We start from the raw sequence: 17,444 nt of genomic DNA, 5'->3' as shown, positions 1-17,444 counted from the left end.
CTTTGGGCTATGAAGTGGTCTCTCGTGAAGCTGATGTGGGTTTCTTTCTGCCCGATACCGGCAATTCTGTTTGTTGACAAAGCCATTCAGATGAAAATGGGCTTCGTCACTCATTAACAATAACAAATTTTCATTTTCTTCAAAAACGGTAAGCATTTTTCGACAAAATTGTAATTGCTGCGTGAAATCTTGCTCGTTTAACTGCTGCACGACGGCTATCTTGTAAGAATGGAAATGCAGGTCTGTATGCAGAATTCGTCTTACCGTATTTGTGCTAATTTGAAGCGCTGCTGAATGCCCCTGAATAGAGCGGCGTGGGCTTCTGACAATGGCTTCCCTTACTCGTTCGATGTTCTCCGGAGTGCTAGCAGTTCGTCGTGGACCCAGGTGGTTTTGTCTTCAATATTGAACCGCTTGTTCGAAAATTGTTTACCCGTCGCAATATTGTGTTACGAGAAGGGACACTTGCATTACGATGGATATTAAACTGACGGCGGAAATCTCGTTGAACAGCAGTTACGGTTTCGTCATTTCGCACAGAACTGCCATACGCGTACAGGCGTTGGTCTAGCGTCGACGGCTCCATCTCAACGACTAAAATGTAAATGTTATGAACAAAGGAAACTTCAGACACCAGCCACGTGCCCCTCCCACCACGAACGCCCTAGTACAAAACCCACTTCAAAAAACATCCGGTTCCCGTGAATGATCCTGTATTAGATAGGTATAAGTGAAGGTAAATCTGGAAGTATCTCCTTCAGATAATAAGCAGATATTAGAGTTTTGTTGCAGGTAATTAGCTGCATTAACTCTCTTGAGTGAAAACACCGCCGGCTTGGTTTTTATAGCTGGCAAGAATTAATTATACAGAAACTAATCTCTACTGTTGTATCTACTTAATAGAACTCTCAATCTTAGATTTAGCTTATAGAAAAAGTAGGGTTTCGTTAGATTATTGTAAACAGCATTACTTACTAAATGTTTAAAAAAAACTAAAAAATTTTAAAAAAACTGTCAGAGAAAAAGCCATTTTCAAGAACATAAGTGTCTTTCTTTGGTACGGAGGTTAAACACAGGCTCTCTTTCTGATTGAAAAATTGACATTTGGAGATTCTGATTCGGAAATTTGGCTTTGGATTCGTAGATTTGGATTTGAAAAATATGATTTTGATTTGGGGATTATGATTTGGATTTCGATTTGGGGATTATGATTTGGATTTGGATTTGGGGTTTATGATTTCGATTTTGGGGATTTGGAGATATGATTTGGATTTGGGGATTGAGATTTGGATTTTGGGATTTGGATTTGGGGGTTATGATTGGGATTTGAATTTGGGGATTATGATTTGGGATTTGGGGATCCAAATCCCCAAATCCAAATCATAAACCCAAAATCGAAATCCAAATCATAATCCCCAAATCCAAATCATATTTTTCAAATCCAAATCTCGAATCAGAATTGGGGATTACGATTTGGATTTGGGGATTATGATTTTTATTTTGATTTGGGGATTATGATTTGGATTTGGATCTTGGGATTATGATTTGGATTTGGATTTTGGAATTATGATTTGGATTTCGATTTGGATTTGGGGATTTGGATTTGGGATTAGGATCGGATTTGGATTTGAAGATTTGGATTCGGATTTAGATTTGGAGATTCCGATTTGGATTTGCACTTGGATTTGGATTCGGAGATTCTGATTCGGAGATTTGGATTCGGAGATTCTGATTAGGAGATTCCGATTCTGATTCGCAGATTCTGATTCGGAGATTTAAATTTGGATTAATAGATTCTGATTCGGAGATTCCGATTCGGAAATTCTGATTCGGTGATTCCAATTCGGAGATTTTGGATTTGGAGATTTGGGTTCGGATTTGGATCCGGAGATTTGGATTTGGAGAATCGGATAGGGAGATTCGGATTCGGAGATTTGGATTTGGAGATTCTGATTCGGAGATTTGGATTTGAAAATTCGGATTCGGAGATTCTGATTCGGAGATTGGGATTTGGATTCGGAGATTTGGATTTGGATTCGGAGATTTGGATTTGGATATTAGATATGGATTTGGATTTGGGGGTTTGGGGATAGTGAATTGGATTTGGGAATTACTCTTCGATTTAAGGATTTGGATTTGGTGATTTGGATTTTAAGATTATGATTTGGATTTGGATTTGGGGATTATGATTTTGATTCTGATTTGGATTTGGGGATTATGATTTGGATTTGGATTTGGTGATTATGATACCCAGGGATTGAACTTAGTACCTGTTTTATTTTATCTATAGAGTCCACAAATTATCAAATTGTTTTACGCATTAAACACTGGTTCTCCATTTGGGCCGGATATATGAGCTATAATAAATATTCGGACGATTAATAAATTATACAACTTATTGCTTGCATAATGAACTAATAACGTATAGTGGTTTAATTTTTCGCTTATGCAAGAATTTAGTTAGCAGTTGTTTAATATTTAAGTACTTGTTTTGTGAAGTTAAAGCACTACAAATATTATCACCAATTCGTTATGGCCGAGAGAGTGCGATTTGCGACGAGAGAGACAAAGAGAGATCGACTGATTTACCGCATTATGTCATCGCATGTTTACCGCATGTTGATAGAACAATCTTATCAACATGCGTAAGGTCAGTTACTTCTATGTTTACTATTAGCACAATAGTGCTATTAGTACAATAGTGAATAGAGGTCTTTTTCACCTTAGCCCCTTATCATTTATCAATTATCGTCTTAAAAATTTAATTAATAATTTCAAATCAATTATCAAATCATGTTTTTTCACTTTATTTTTCCCATTTTATTGTGTCATTCTTAGTTCTACGTAACAATATTGATATTTTTATTTATTATTTTATTCGCACACTTGAAATTCAAATTTAGTTACGAAGAAGAAAAAAGAGTTATATTGCAAAAACAGTGTAATCATTAAGACATTTATTACTAGACAAGAAACCTTTATTAATAACTTTAATTTTGAAAGTGATAATGAGCATGAAATTAGAAGGCGATTAGAATATTTAAACGAAAATTGGAATAAATACGTTGATTCTTTTCAATAATTAACCCGCTGTTAATTAAATATAATTAATTTACCAAATTTTAGTGGTGTCTATACCGAATTGATAAATTTTCGAGGTCTATTCGAAAGCTTAATTATAAATAATAGCTATTTGTCGGACATACAGCGTATGCATTATTTAAATTCATGTTTAACCGATGAAACTAAGGTATTAACATCAAATACATCACCAACGGCTGATAATTTTCGTGTCGCTTGGGATTTAATTTACTCGCGTTATAACAACCCTCAAATTATTATTCAAGAACATATCAAGGCCTTATTTTTGACGCCTGCAGTACTTAAGGAGTCCGCTACTGACTTAGGTCGTCTTATAAATCATGTTAAGGGTAATATACGAGGTCTGTAGATAAAGTAATGAGACTGACTTTTTTTTTTGGGCTGCCAAAGTGGCAACCCTGTAAAATTACTAGTAAACATATGGTTATATGAACAACTGATTTATATCAGGTATTAATACGAGGGTCATTCAATAATTAAAGAGACAAATTGATGTAGAAAAACTGTGCATTTTTACAAATAAGACTTTCCCATCAATATTTATATACTTGTCCCAACGATGATCTAGTTTTTTTTTTATAGCTGATGCAAAGAAGTCTTTGTCTTGTTGTTTGAACCACTTTCCCACAAATTCTTTGACCTCCTCGTTGTTGCTGAACTTTTTTCCACGTTATGCCTCCTTGAGCGAACCAAACAAATAAAAATCCAACGGAGCCAAATCTGGATTGTAGGGAGGATGTGGTAGTATCCCCCAACACATTTTTCCAATGGTTTTTTGGGTCAATTGGGCGGTGTGAGGGCAAGCATTGTCGTGAAGCAAAATCACGCCTTTTCTTTTAGATCCGCGACGTTTTTCTCCCATTGCTGGCTTCACTTTTTTCATCACCATGTCTGACTAGTAGATACTGTTTATTGTACGCTGATTTTCCAAATAATCACAAAAGACACCTTGGGCATCCCAAAAGACGGTCAACATGACTTTTCCCGCTGATGGTTGCGTTCTGAATTTTTTTCGGACAGATGAACTGGTGTGCTTCCATTCCATGCTTTATCTTTAAACTCTGATTCAAAATGGTGAGCCTAAGTTTCATCATACGTTAAAATCTTGTCTAGAAAAGGTTGCCTTCCCTTTCATAGCGTTCTTTCAAGTTTGTACACATTTGAGTCTTGTTTCCTTGTGTTGTTGCATTAACTCTTTTGGGACCCACCTTGCACTTGTTTTGCTGTACTTGAGCTTGTTACTGATAAGGTTATGAACTGTGCCAACACTTAATGCAGCTGTTTTTGCTATATGTTCCATGATATGTTCAATGTTCGATCTTCACTAATAATTTCGTCAATGCGGGTTTCAAGCGAAGGAGTTGACACTTCAACTGGTCGGCCAGGACATTGCTCGTCAGTCACTGGTTCGACTGTTTTGAACTGTTCTACCCACTTATAAAAATTTCCGCGGTTCATTCAACTTTCACCATACTGTAAAATCATTCGAGAAAAGATTTTAGCCGGTTTTTTACCTTCAGAAAGTAAAAAATGGATCACTGAATGTTGTTCAACTAATATGGAAACTTCAAGCGGACACGCCATCGTTAAATGCAATATTGAGATTATAAACAAAAAAAAATTTATCCGTAAGCTGTTCTCAGCTCACCCCAGTGATGCCAACCTATAGTCATGAAAGTATAAAACTCCTACAAACTGTTTCATTTCTACATCAATTTGTCTCTTTAATTATTTAATGTCCCCCGTATTTTTAGTCTACTGTTGCCACGTGAGACGTAAACGAACCTTTCGTGAAACAAGTTTTTTTTATGCGTTACAAAAATGAGTGATACTAATTATGAGTAAAGTTGTGAAATCAAGTTTTGTGTTAAACTCGGCGAGAATGCTACTGAAACTTTTTCAAAATTGAAAAGGGCGTATGGAAATGACACTCTGACACAAGCCCAAGTTTTTAGGTGGTTTAAAGCATTTTCAGATGGCCGGGAATCAGTTGCGGACGATCCATGCTCTAGAAGACCGTTAACGTCAAAAAGTGACGACAATATTAAGCGAATCAGACACTTGATATGGTATGATCGGCGATTAAGAGTCAGAATGATTGCAGAACAACTGAATTTGAACCATACCACAGTCCATCAAATGTTGACAAACGAATTGTACTGAAAAAAGTTTGTGCAAAATTGGTCCCAAAAAATCTGTGATCTCCGCCCACCCAGCACAATACATTTTGACTTATGCGTTACACTTGTCACCGGACGCAACGCGTGAACGCAACAGTTACGTTCACAGTCGTACTCGTCGAAGAACACAGTCGGTTAGCTTGAATATTTGCTAGTGTCATACGGTAGCTTCTTTTCTTTTGTATTAACAGTATTATTATTAATCAATATTATTTATCCTCGGTGACCACGTTGAGTTTCAATTTTTCTTCTGATTAAAATGTGAAACTTTGTTTTAAATTAAATTGATTTTCTTACCTATCTATTTACTTGATAAGTGAGCATTCTCGGCAACAGATCACTAAACTGCGGTCATTACACTGAGAAAAATAAGGGACAGTATTACAAATATATTAGGAATAACAATAATTCTATTTAAATTAAGAAGTCGGTATTGTAAACCGTAAGAAATATATTGTAAATTAACATACTTCTTGTAAATTTGAATATATCAATATTAGATTTTAATATACTTGTATTGCTGTCCCCGATCGTAATATGCAGTATTGTTATTATTTCTCTCAATGTAACGGACATAATTGGCGCAGTTCATCAGTTTTTGAATTTTGTAGGAAAATATTTAATTCAATGTTTATTTTTTAAATTGTCATATTTCTTTGCATTCTAGTATACCCATGGACATGAGTAGTAAACGGAAAAAATCGAACTTACCACTTCAATGACGAATGGGAACACGATTACTTTTTTACAATGGTGAGTGATAAATGTTATTGTTTAATATGCCTTACCTCGGTAGCCATTGCTAAAAAGGGTAATCTGGAAAAACATTTTATAGCTTTACATAACAAGTATTAAACAGATTTTCCACAAAATATTGAACTGAGAAAACATAAAGTTAAGGATCTTAAAACTCAATTAACAAATCAACAAAGCGTTTTTAAAAGCCAAGGTTGAAGTCACAAGCAGTAACTACTGCATAATTCAAAGTAAGCTATCTCTTAGCAAAAAAATGTAAGCCATTTTCCGACGGTGAATTTGTAAAGGAAATTTTTTTTGAAATGTCAAATTCACTTTTTAACAATTTTAAGAACAAGAGTGAAATTGTTGCTGCAATTCAAGATCTACAATTGTCTCGAAACACAGTGATGAGACGAATTGAAAAGATGAGTGGGAATGTAAAAGAGCGGTTATATAATGATATTAATAGATGTTCTTGTTTTTCCCTTCAGTGTGATGAATCGACAGATATAAGTGATACAGCACAAGTACTTGTTTTCGTTCTTATGGTTTTAAGGATTTTACATCTAAAGAAGAATTGTTGGGCATGATTTCTTTGAAGGAAAGGACTAGAGGTGTAGACATATTCAAAGCCTTAAAAAATTTGCTCAATGATTTGAAAGTACCACTTTTAAAATTAGTCTCAATAACAACGGATGGCGCAGCTGCAATGATAGGTTGCAGAATTGGATTTATAGTCCTATGTCAAAATGAAGATGAATTCCCAGCCTTTTTGAGCTATCACTGCATAATTCACCAGCAAGTGTAAGCTAGCAAGAGATTAAACACAAAAGAGGTCATGGACATAGCATTTAAAATTGTTAATTCAATTCGAGGAAATTTCTTCAAATGGCGTCTCTTCCAACTGCAGCTCGATGAAGGCCAACCTGTATTACCGATGTCAGATGGCTAAGCAGAGGTAAATTTCTGTAGCGATTTCGTGATTTATTGTCTGAAATTATAGATTTTCTTCACGAACATGATGGAAACTGTGAAAATTTAAATGATGAAACTTGGCTTAGCGACTTAGCACTTCTTACCGATTTTACATCAATATTAAGTCGTTTAAATTTAGAATTACAAGGTAAAAATAAAACAGTAATTGATATCATCAGCTGTATAGACGCATATAAAACAAAATTTATTTTGCTAATAGAAGATCTGCAACAAAATAATTTGAATCATTTTCCAAATATAGCAGATAACCTACAAAAACATAAAAATATTAATTACAAGATCGATCAACTAATACGTCGCGGAAATCCAAAAAGGAATTGAAGATTTTGAGGTAAGATTCCGGGATTTTTAAAAAATTAAAGAAATTGTGGAATTTATATCTTTTCCTTCTAAAAAATATTTAAGTGTGAAAAGCATTAGCAAAAAAAATTCAGACATATTTCATATGGATGAAAGGGCATTAGAAAATGAAATTATAATTTTACAAACTGACTTAATCTTACAAGCCAGAAAATCTGAAGAAGATTTTTGGAAATATGTCAACCGAGAAAAATATCCCAGTATCACCAAATGTAGCGAATATATTTATTCTTGTTTCGGATCTACATACTTATGCGAATCGGCATTTTCATACTTGAAGCTAACGCAGACACGCTCTAACTTGAAACAACGCTCTGTTGATTGATTCCCATACTGAAGACTCATTATTATTATCTCCGTCAGGATATACACCTAATTATGAATCCTTGGTTAGAGACATGCAAACTCAGGCTTCCCATTAATGTTAAGGCAACAAAGTAAATTCTAAATCTGTCTTTATCTGTTACTACTTTGAATTAATAAATATTATTAATAATTATCAATGTTCTTTTAATTTCCCTGGACGTGAGTTTTTTGGCCCTTTAAATAATTATTGTTGTTTTTTACGTAGATAGATAAGCCGTATATCTATATATCAGTACGAGGTGTACTCAGCGAGCTACTGATAGATTAGCAAAATGTAAGTAATATTATTCTTTCATTATAAATTTTCCTGGCCCAAAAATGCGAAAGTGAAATATTGAAATCAAATTATCAGCGGTACTGTGCATTTTTATGACAACTTTTTCATATTTACGAACAAATAGTACAACTTATACATTGCGGTTGATAATAAAAACATTAAATTGCATTTTAAAGTCGAATTTTTTAAGTACCGCATGTACGGAATGCTGCTATCAAAGGTTGGGTCTGGAAATTTATTTTCTTCATGAGCCTATATCTCGAAAAATTAATGAGCGATTTACCCATACCTCGCTGGAATGGACCTTATATAGACTACGCCTATGACAAGTCGATCGCGACACACTTTTAAGATAAAAAGTCGATCTTATATACTAAAGTTGGCCACCCTTATGTATACTATTCGCTGATTTGAAGTTGGTCACACTGATGATGGTGTCTTATTTTACAGGTTATGTTGTGAGATAGTATTGTTTGCACGGGTGTTCTGTGGTGTAATCTAATTCGAAGTTATAGTCAATTTAGGAAATCTGTTACAATCAAATTAGACGTTTTATATTGTGCAATTTACCAGGCGATGATTACACTATAAGTATGTATCTTAAATTAATTTCGTACTACTAGTTTTTACGCAAACTTACTGATTATTTACAAATTCATGAATTTGCCATTGTTGGTATGATACTTATATTACTATTGTCCTGTAAATTGTTATATAAAATAATATCATTCCTCTGAATTTGCACATTTCATATTGTTAAAAAATTTAGTTTGATAATGGAAATTAATCTGGAAAGTAGAATGTAAACGTGAGAAATTAACATAAAGGTTTGATTCACCGGTATAAATCTGTTTACCATTGAGTTTAATATATTTGTTTTGTAATCACTAAAATAGTCTGAAAGCAGGTTAGGTTTAGGAAGCATGATAGATCGTGAAGTTCTTGTAAAAATCCTCTCTTAATAGAAAGAAAACTGTGAACGAGTTATGTGAAAATGTAAACTTTTTAAAATACTAACCGAATCATGTTACGTAAATAAAACCTTTCCAACAACTTCAGAATATTTTTAAACTCCCCCGTTAACCTTTCCAACAACTTCAGAATATTTTTAAACTCCCCCGTTACATCTCTTACTGTCCATTTAACGAGCTTAAATGTTTTAAATAACAAAAATTTATGTTTCTAAAATTTGGTTCTGTTAGCTGGGAGAAAGGTTTGAATAATTTCCATGCTGACTTGTGGACAAAAACATACTAATTGAAAAGGTATTATGCTTTGTAGTCTAAGACTGCCAAATTATTGTATTAGCAACTCTGAAAATGTCTAAATATAATTTGCTATCTTAGATTATAATTTTTAAGAGATCATTGTTTCTTGCTAGAAAGGTCATTCGGTCACGAGAAATGATCTTGCAGTAATCTGAAGCAGTTCATTAGATTACTTTAGAACTTAAAACAGTTTAAATATTTTTCTTATTGCATTAGGATTTCAGCTTTTGTTTTCTATAGTTACTGTAATATAATTAAATAATATTAACAATTATTAAAATCCACCTTACCAGCACATTGAAATATCTTCTAGATCTTTTGTCGTACTTTAAAACCATCATTAGGAATTAAAATATTAAATCAAAGTCAAAAATTAAAAATCATAACTTAAAATATGTAAACAGCATGACTGTCTGGTCCTAATAGTATACTGAAGGAAAATATGTGTACTCTGTTGGGTTAAAATTAAATCAAAGGGAACCATGTTATCAAGGAGAAAATTATTAAATTATAATTTTTTTATATTTATGATGTTTTTAAATAATATATCATCTTTAAACATTTTTTGTTCAATAATAATAATTTATAAAAATCACTTACAAACATCTTTTTTTATATGTGTTCAAGTACTCTCGGATACCAAATCCATTTTCAGGAACTAAAAAAACTTTTATACTATTCCTAAAATAAAAAAACTAAAACTCATTCATTGTATGTAAGTTATTGTTATGTAAAATGTTAAAATATACAGCAGTGGTCGTAGGTTTTAAAAAATTATGTCGACTTAGCATCCAGTCGCAATAAATGTTTCCACCATAATGGTGGAAGCTTTAGAAGACGACAACCACAGTTGTACATTTTAACATTTTACATAATGACTTACATACGATGAATGAGTTTTAGTTTTCTTTCTTTTATTTTAAGAATAATGTAAAAGTTTTTTGAGGTCCTGTAGATGGATTTGGTATATGAAAGTACTTGAACACATATAAAAAAAGTTGTCTATAAGTGGTTTTTATAAATTATTATTATTGTATAATCATACCAACGGGCCATGTTTAATAAATTTATTTTTTGTTCATTAATTAAATTTCTATTATTAAAGTAAATATGATAGTTTTCTAAATTAGAAGTATTATAATATTTACAAGAAATGTCTAGATTTTCATGAAATTATTATGATTGTATGTATGACCGTATTCTATCATATGTTTGGCAAAGTTGGAGTTTTCTGACGTGTTATTTTTAATGCTATTTATTGTGCTCTTTTGCATGTATGGAAAATTTGCAATTGGTCATACGTATATCATGTCACAATTCTCACAAATAAGACTGTATACTCGTTTATCAAATTTGGTATCATTGTTATATGATTTTTTTATTATAATTATTATTAATACATTTAATTAATTTATTATTAGTAGAATATGCAGGTGTTATGCCATTCTTTTTTATGTATTTTTTCAGTTTTTTGACTAAAAGATATATTTTCATTTTTTATGAATATTTTTTACTTTTTATCTGGTAGTAGTTTTATATTATTTATATTAATTTTATTACTTAATCTGTTTATAGTACCAACTATTAATAAATTAATTAAACATAAATATAATAATAATTATAATAAAAAATCATGTAATAATGATACCAAATTTGATAAACAAGGAGTATACAGTCTTGTTTGTTAGGATTGCGACATTGTATACGTGGGTATGATCAATTGCAAATTCTTCATACATGCAAAGAGCACATAAATAGGATTAAAAATAATAAACCAGAAAACTCCAACTTTGCCAAACATATAATAGATTATGATCGTACTTACAATCATAATTTCATGAAAATCTTAAATATTTCTTATAAATATGATAATATTTCTAATTTAGAAAAGTGTCATATTTACTGTAGTAATAAAAATTTAATTAATGAACAAAAAATGTTTAAAGATGATATATTATTTAAAAACAAACTAAATATAAATATAAAGAAATAATAATTTATTCTAATAAGTATCTCCTTGATAACATAGTTCCATTTGATTTCATTTTAATCCACCCGAGTACATATATTTTACTTTAATATACTGATAGCAATGGACAGTCATGACTGTTTACTCATTTTAACTTTGATTTTTAATTTTTGACTTCGATTTAATATTTTAACTCCCGATGATGGCTTTCAAATAAACTGAACGATCTAGAGGATATTTCAGTGTGCTGGTAAGGTGGATTTTAATAATCGTTAATATTATTTAATTAATTAACATATCAGTGGTACCATGTTCGAGAGATTAATACTGTAATATAGTTTCATATGAGTAAATTTTTTTTACAAGTTTGGTAGTTGACAATTTATTTATTTGTTAGTAAGTAAATCTATTTAAAAATTAAATTTTATTTTTTTTACAGGCATTTCAGTACCTATGAAATCTTTATACTTAAGTCCAGACGAGTAACTTTTTTTTTGAAAAATTACCTATTAAGAAAAGCTCTGTAAACTAAAGTTTAAAAATTATTTTTTGATGTCAATTCGTCATAATTAAGTAAGAATGAAACTATACATTCTCTTTAATTGTGTTTCTGCTTTTTACAACACCTGACCATGGCTTAGATTAGATTTTGATTTCATTATGTTTTTTACTTTGGCAACTGTATTTTCTTAGAAGTACTTATGCTTTATGTATATTTAATTATTTATTTTGTATTAAGAAAATTCATAACTTTTTTAGGTTTGCTGATTATTATAATTTAAATTTATGAAAAGAATTGTGCAGTTTTATTTTTCTGATGTGTAGTTAGGATTAAGTTGATTTGTTGGGCGATCATTCAGGATGCCTTTATACAAAACAATGAAAATTCTAAAAACAAAGTAAGTAAAGTTTGTAACATGGATAGAATTATCTTTTTAAATCTCAAATTAGCTACTTATCACTGCTTAGCAAAACAGTTTTTCACAATTACTTGCCCAAAACTCATTTTACAGAGGTGCCAATAGAAAAAAAGGAAATAAAAACATGTAGGGAGATTTTTTATAATCTTTGACCAAATGATTCTTATGCGTAAAGGATGTTAATCAAAACTTTACTTTGTCTGTTGTATCTGTTAAATTGTGTTTGTGTGAATAATATTTATCATTTTTAAAAGTAAAGCTGATCACAATCTGAGTGGACCTGCGTATATGTCATATAATAAACTTCATCCTGAGCAAGTAATTTTATAAATATCTTTCTGAAATAAGGGTTGAGAACCCCATTGATATTAAAAAAAAAATCTTTTTTTATCCATTGATAATTTTTATGTAAGTCTACCTATAACTTTGAGGGGGAGATGTCCATTGTAGGAGACAGCTTCAACCAGGAGATAGCCTCCCTTTCCGTTACAGCTTACTGGCTGTATACATTTTCCTTCCTTATTTTTATTGATTACTCTTTGTGGATCTTTAAAATTCCTTGAAAAGTTATTTTAAATTTAGAAATGTAAGATAATCAAATTGGATCATATATATCAATGTTGGCCAGAATTATGTTGTGTGCATGTTTTGGTTAATGAGTTCCCTCTTTGATGTGTATTTGTGGAGAAGTTTCCTTAGAATATCTGTTTTATTAATCTTACTGTCCTTCCCCCCACCATTGAAGGTTAGCCTACTAGAATGTGAGTTGTATCCCGGTTTTTGTTAGTCTTATAGGAAAAACCTATTTGAGTAGGATTATTTAATTTTTTTTTACTTGAAAAATGAACCACAATAGGCACTACTGTGGTTACACCAAAAACAAAAAATTATACCAAAAATTCATATTGATTGAATTTCAAAATTATTTATTTCTTTTTATCTCAAAATATTATTTGTGGTTATAGATTGATAGAAATATGCTTTTGTATGTTATATATGGTGTATTCATGAAGAAAATAAATCCTTGATTTTTATTTTCATATAATTCTGAATTTGTTGTTAATCTGGTCAATAGGTTATGGTCCAGGAAATGTTTTTAACGAGTAATTTGATAGCAAAAAAGGGGTTGGTCATAGTTGTGTTCCACATTAAAAATATATTGTGTTGATCAGCAACGTAATTAACCTTTAAAAGTTAAGATGTGACAGGATTAGAGCCCTCATCTATTTGTACATTTAATGGTATACATTTCTCTCAATGTAGATTTCAAGTACAATGTTCTTGAAAAGTGGAAGGCATTTAAACTAAACTAAACTCAAAGAATAAAGTCAGCCAATGGATAAATAGAATAAATATTATGCCGTTGCCATATTTACAATTACTGCTGCCATGGAGCTATCTTAAATTAGTCTTGTGGAAAATTGCAACTCTTCTAAGGAAATACTTAATAGATTAGACTTATCTTCAAACAAAAAATGAATTGTAGTAAGGTTTTATTATTAGACAGATTTCACCACTTAAAAATAAATAATAATGATACCATAATACAACATATTACTAAAGTTGAAAATCTTGCTCTGCAAATCAAAGATTGATGAATTAATCAGTGATGCTACCATTTTAATTTAGTACTTGTTACACTGCCCTCTAAGTGTTATAACTTCTGGCTTTCAATAGACAAAAACAAACAAACTTTGACCAACCTCACTGCTAGGCTGCTTGATGAAGAGCCATCGCTAGTTGAATTCAAATGGATGATACAGCATTGGTTGCATCTTCTCACCAGAACAAGAAAAGACGTGAGTCAAGATCATCATTTCAAGACTATCATTGTAGAGAGGCGCCTAGGTGCTTGACCTGCAATAGAGAGATTTGAGGAAATACTGGACTCCACTACGGATGATCTACTGATGCATTGCCCTGCATTTCCAGCGGGTGATTTTAATTCGTGGTCCATGGATGGGAATCCGTTAGGACGGACATACGTGGGAGACTACTTATAGCGGCAGCAGCAGCAGCAATGGACCTTTGAATGAGGGTATTGCCTTTAGGCAATACATTTAATTTCAGGAGGGGTGCAACCAGGCCTATAGTTGACATAACATTTGCCAATTCGGAACTGGCCTCATGCATTAGCAACTGGCGGGTGTAGGAGGGTCTATCTGGGAGTATCCATCAGCCGATTATCACTACGCTAAAAGAGGAGGGATGTAGCGGCGAAGGATGGTCCACATTTCAGGGTTGGAGCACCTCGGGTTGGAAGTCTCCCTCGGAGATATGCTAGAAAGGAGCAACTACCCACATATTGGTGGACAAGTGAGGAGGCACAAAAGAGAAGAGAATGTCATAAGGTCAGAAGGCAGATAACGAGGGCTCACCTCCCTCCCTGAGAGACATATGTGTGAATGTAAGGAAGCCAAGAACTTGGTTAAATACATTCGGGAGGTAAAGAGAACTTCTTGAAAGAACCTAATTACAGAAGTTGAATCAGACCCATTGGTGAGGTCGTATAGCGTTCTGGTAAGAAGAATGTGAGACCTAGAGTCCCTATTACACAGGACGCCCAGAAAGTCCGGGGTATAGTAGACGGACTCTTCTCTTTGCAGACAAGGTTTAGCCATGGATAAAAGGGGTAATGATGAGCCTCCACCCTCTTCACACAAGGTGAATTGATGGATGCAGCAGTGTGCATGCCTTCGAAGAAGGCGCCACGCTCACACCTGTTGCCGAATATGATGATAAAAATGGCAGTCCGGGTGGAGCCAGAGAACTTCCTTGATGTTTACAATACCTGTTTTACGGAGGGGGTCTTCCCCGAGACCTATAGATGCCAGCGGCTGGTACTTGCACTTAAACCGGGGAGGGATCCGGCCCTTCTCTCTTCATACCGGTCGCTGGATATGACAGATGTGCTTGCCAAGTTGCTGGAGCGTATGCTTCAGCACAGGATAACTGAGGCTGTTGAAGAGGCAGGCGGGCTTTCTCAAAGTCATTATGTTTTCCGAAAGGGATGGTTCACCTTAGATGCTGTAGTTGCTGCTTGTGACGCGGTGAGAAGGGCCACGAGGCATAATCGACGAGGAATGTGTGTCCTCATCGTTACCTTAGACGTGAGAAACGCATTAAATTGCATTTCTCACATTGCCATAATGAGATCTTTAGAAGAGCATTGGATTCCGTCTGGTACAATCATATCTAACGGAACGCAGGCTGGTGTGCCAACTGCAAGACGAACAAGTTGAGAGAAGCCTATGTAGAGGAGTGCCACAAAATTTTTAAACTTACCATGTGTTAAAAATAATAATTGCAATTGCTATTTTTAAGAATCGCTCTTAAAAACATAGAAAAATTTTTTAAATTTCTCTTCTCACTGATTTTAGAGTATTCTAGCTTTAATTTTTTTTTATTCGTCTCTTAAGTCTCTTGGTTGCAAAGTTAAGGTAGTTTGAATGCAGTCATTTTTTTATCGTAGAATATAGATGTTCATTTAATTTTTTAAACTATTTTATTATAGTAGTATTTAATTTTAGTTTGAAATATCAGAAAAACATAATTTTTGCTTTTTATTTTACTAGCTGTTGCCTTCTTAGACCCTTGAACTCCGGCAATTTTCTCTTAAATTTTCTCTCTTTATATTCATCATCCTCTCAGTCTCTTTATTTTTTCCTTGGTTGTAACATTTTCTTCCTCTTTATATTTATCATCTTTTCTTAATGTTTTTATTTTTTCTTTGTTTGCAACATTTTCTTCCCCTTCATATTTATTTTCTTGTTGTTTTTTTTAGATATATTTCTTCATGTTATCTTTCTTTTTCCTGTATGATTGTTTCTTTTTCATTTTTGATTATTCACCAAATAATCCAATAATAAAAACTATATTGTACACCGTAAGGTCGAAATTAACATTTATAACATTAATAGTTTAATTATTTTTTTTTTTTTTGTCTTCAGTCATTTGACTGGTTTGATGCAGCTCTCCAAGATTCCCTATCTAGTGCTAGTCGTTTCATTTCAGTATACCCTCTACATCCTACATCCCCAACAATTTGTTTTACAAACTCCAAACGTGGCCTGCCTACACAATTTTTCCCTTCTACCTGTCCTTCCAATATTAAAGCGACTATTCCAGGATGCCTTAGTATGTGGCCTATAAGTCTGTCTCTTCTTTTAACTATATTTTTCCAAATGCTACTTTCTTCATCTATTTGCCGCAATACCTCTTCATTTGTCACTTTATCCACCCATCTGATTTTTAACATTCTCCTATAGCACCACATTTCAAAAGCTTCTAATCTTTTCTTCTCAGATACTCCGATTGTCCAAGTTTCACTTCCATATAAAGCGGCACTCCAAACATACACTTTCAAAAATCTTTTCCTGACATTTAAATTCATTTTTGATGTAAACTAATTATATTTCTTACTGAAGGCTCGTTTAGCTTGTGCTATTCGGCATTTTATATCGCTCCTGCTTCGTCCATCTTTAGTAATTTTACTTCCCAAATAACAAAATTCTTCTACCTCCATAATCTTTTCTCCTCCTATTTTCACATTCAGTGGTCCATCTTTGTTATTTCTACTACATTTCATTACTTTTGTTTTGTTCTTGTTTATTTTCATGCGATAGTTTTTGCGTAGGACTTCATCTATGCCGTTCATTGTTTCTTCTAAATCCCTTTTACTCTCGGCTAGAATTACTATATCATCAGCAAATCGTAGCATCTTTATCTTTTCACCTTGTACTGTTACTCCGAATCTAAATTGTTCTTTAACATCATTAACTGCTAGTTCCATGTAATGATTAAAAAGTAACGGCGATAGGGAACATCCTTGTCGGACTCCCTTTCTTATTAGGGCTTCTTTCTTATGTTCTTCAATTGTTATTGTTGCTGTTTGGTTCCTGTACATGTTAGCAATTGTTCTTCTATCTCTGTATTTGAACCCTAATTTTTTTAAAATGCTGAACATTTTATTCCAGTCTACGTTATCGAAAGCCTTTTCTAGGTCTATAAACGCCAAGTATGTTGGTTTGTTTTTCTTTAATCTTCCTTCTACTATTAATCTGAGACCTAAAATTGCTTCCCTTGTCCCTATACTTTTCCTGAAACCAAATTGGTCTTCTCCTAACACTTCCACTCTCCTCTCAATTCTTCTGTATAAAATTCTAGTTAAGATTTTTGATGCATGACTAGTTAAACTAATTGTTCTGTATTCTTCACATTTATCTGCCCCTGCTTTCTTTGGTATCATAATTATAACACTTTTTTTGA

The 17,444-nt window shown here is 32.8% G+C and overlaps 1 protein-coding gene across 2 annotated transcripts in view; it reads left to right on the top strand.

Annotated features, from left to right (window-relative positions):
- Positions 1-8,461: 8,461 nt before the first annotated feature.
- spn-E (tudor domain containing 9 protein spindle E) overlaps positions 8,462-17,444 on the top strand; it is a 119,260-nt gene continuing 110,277 nt past the window's right edge. For both annotated transcript variants that reach the window (XM_075365926.1, XM_075365925.1), the window contains exon 1: positions 8,462-8,610. The gene's annotated coding sequence lies outside the window, so the exon portion shown is untranslated. The remainder of the gene's footprint in view (positions 8,611-17,444) is intronic.

The sequence above is a fragment of the Lycorma delicatula genome, chromosome 5, assembly GCF_047948215.1.
Source record: "Lycorma delicatula isolate Av1 chromosome 5, ASM4794821v1, whole genome shotgun sequence".
Lineage (NCBI taxonomy): Eukaryota > Metazoa > Arthropoda > Insecta > Hemiptera > Fulgoridae > Lycorma > Lycorma delicatula.
Note: the sequence above shows the minus strand (reverse complement) of the source record. Positions and strands in the feature narration are given on the sequence as shown.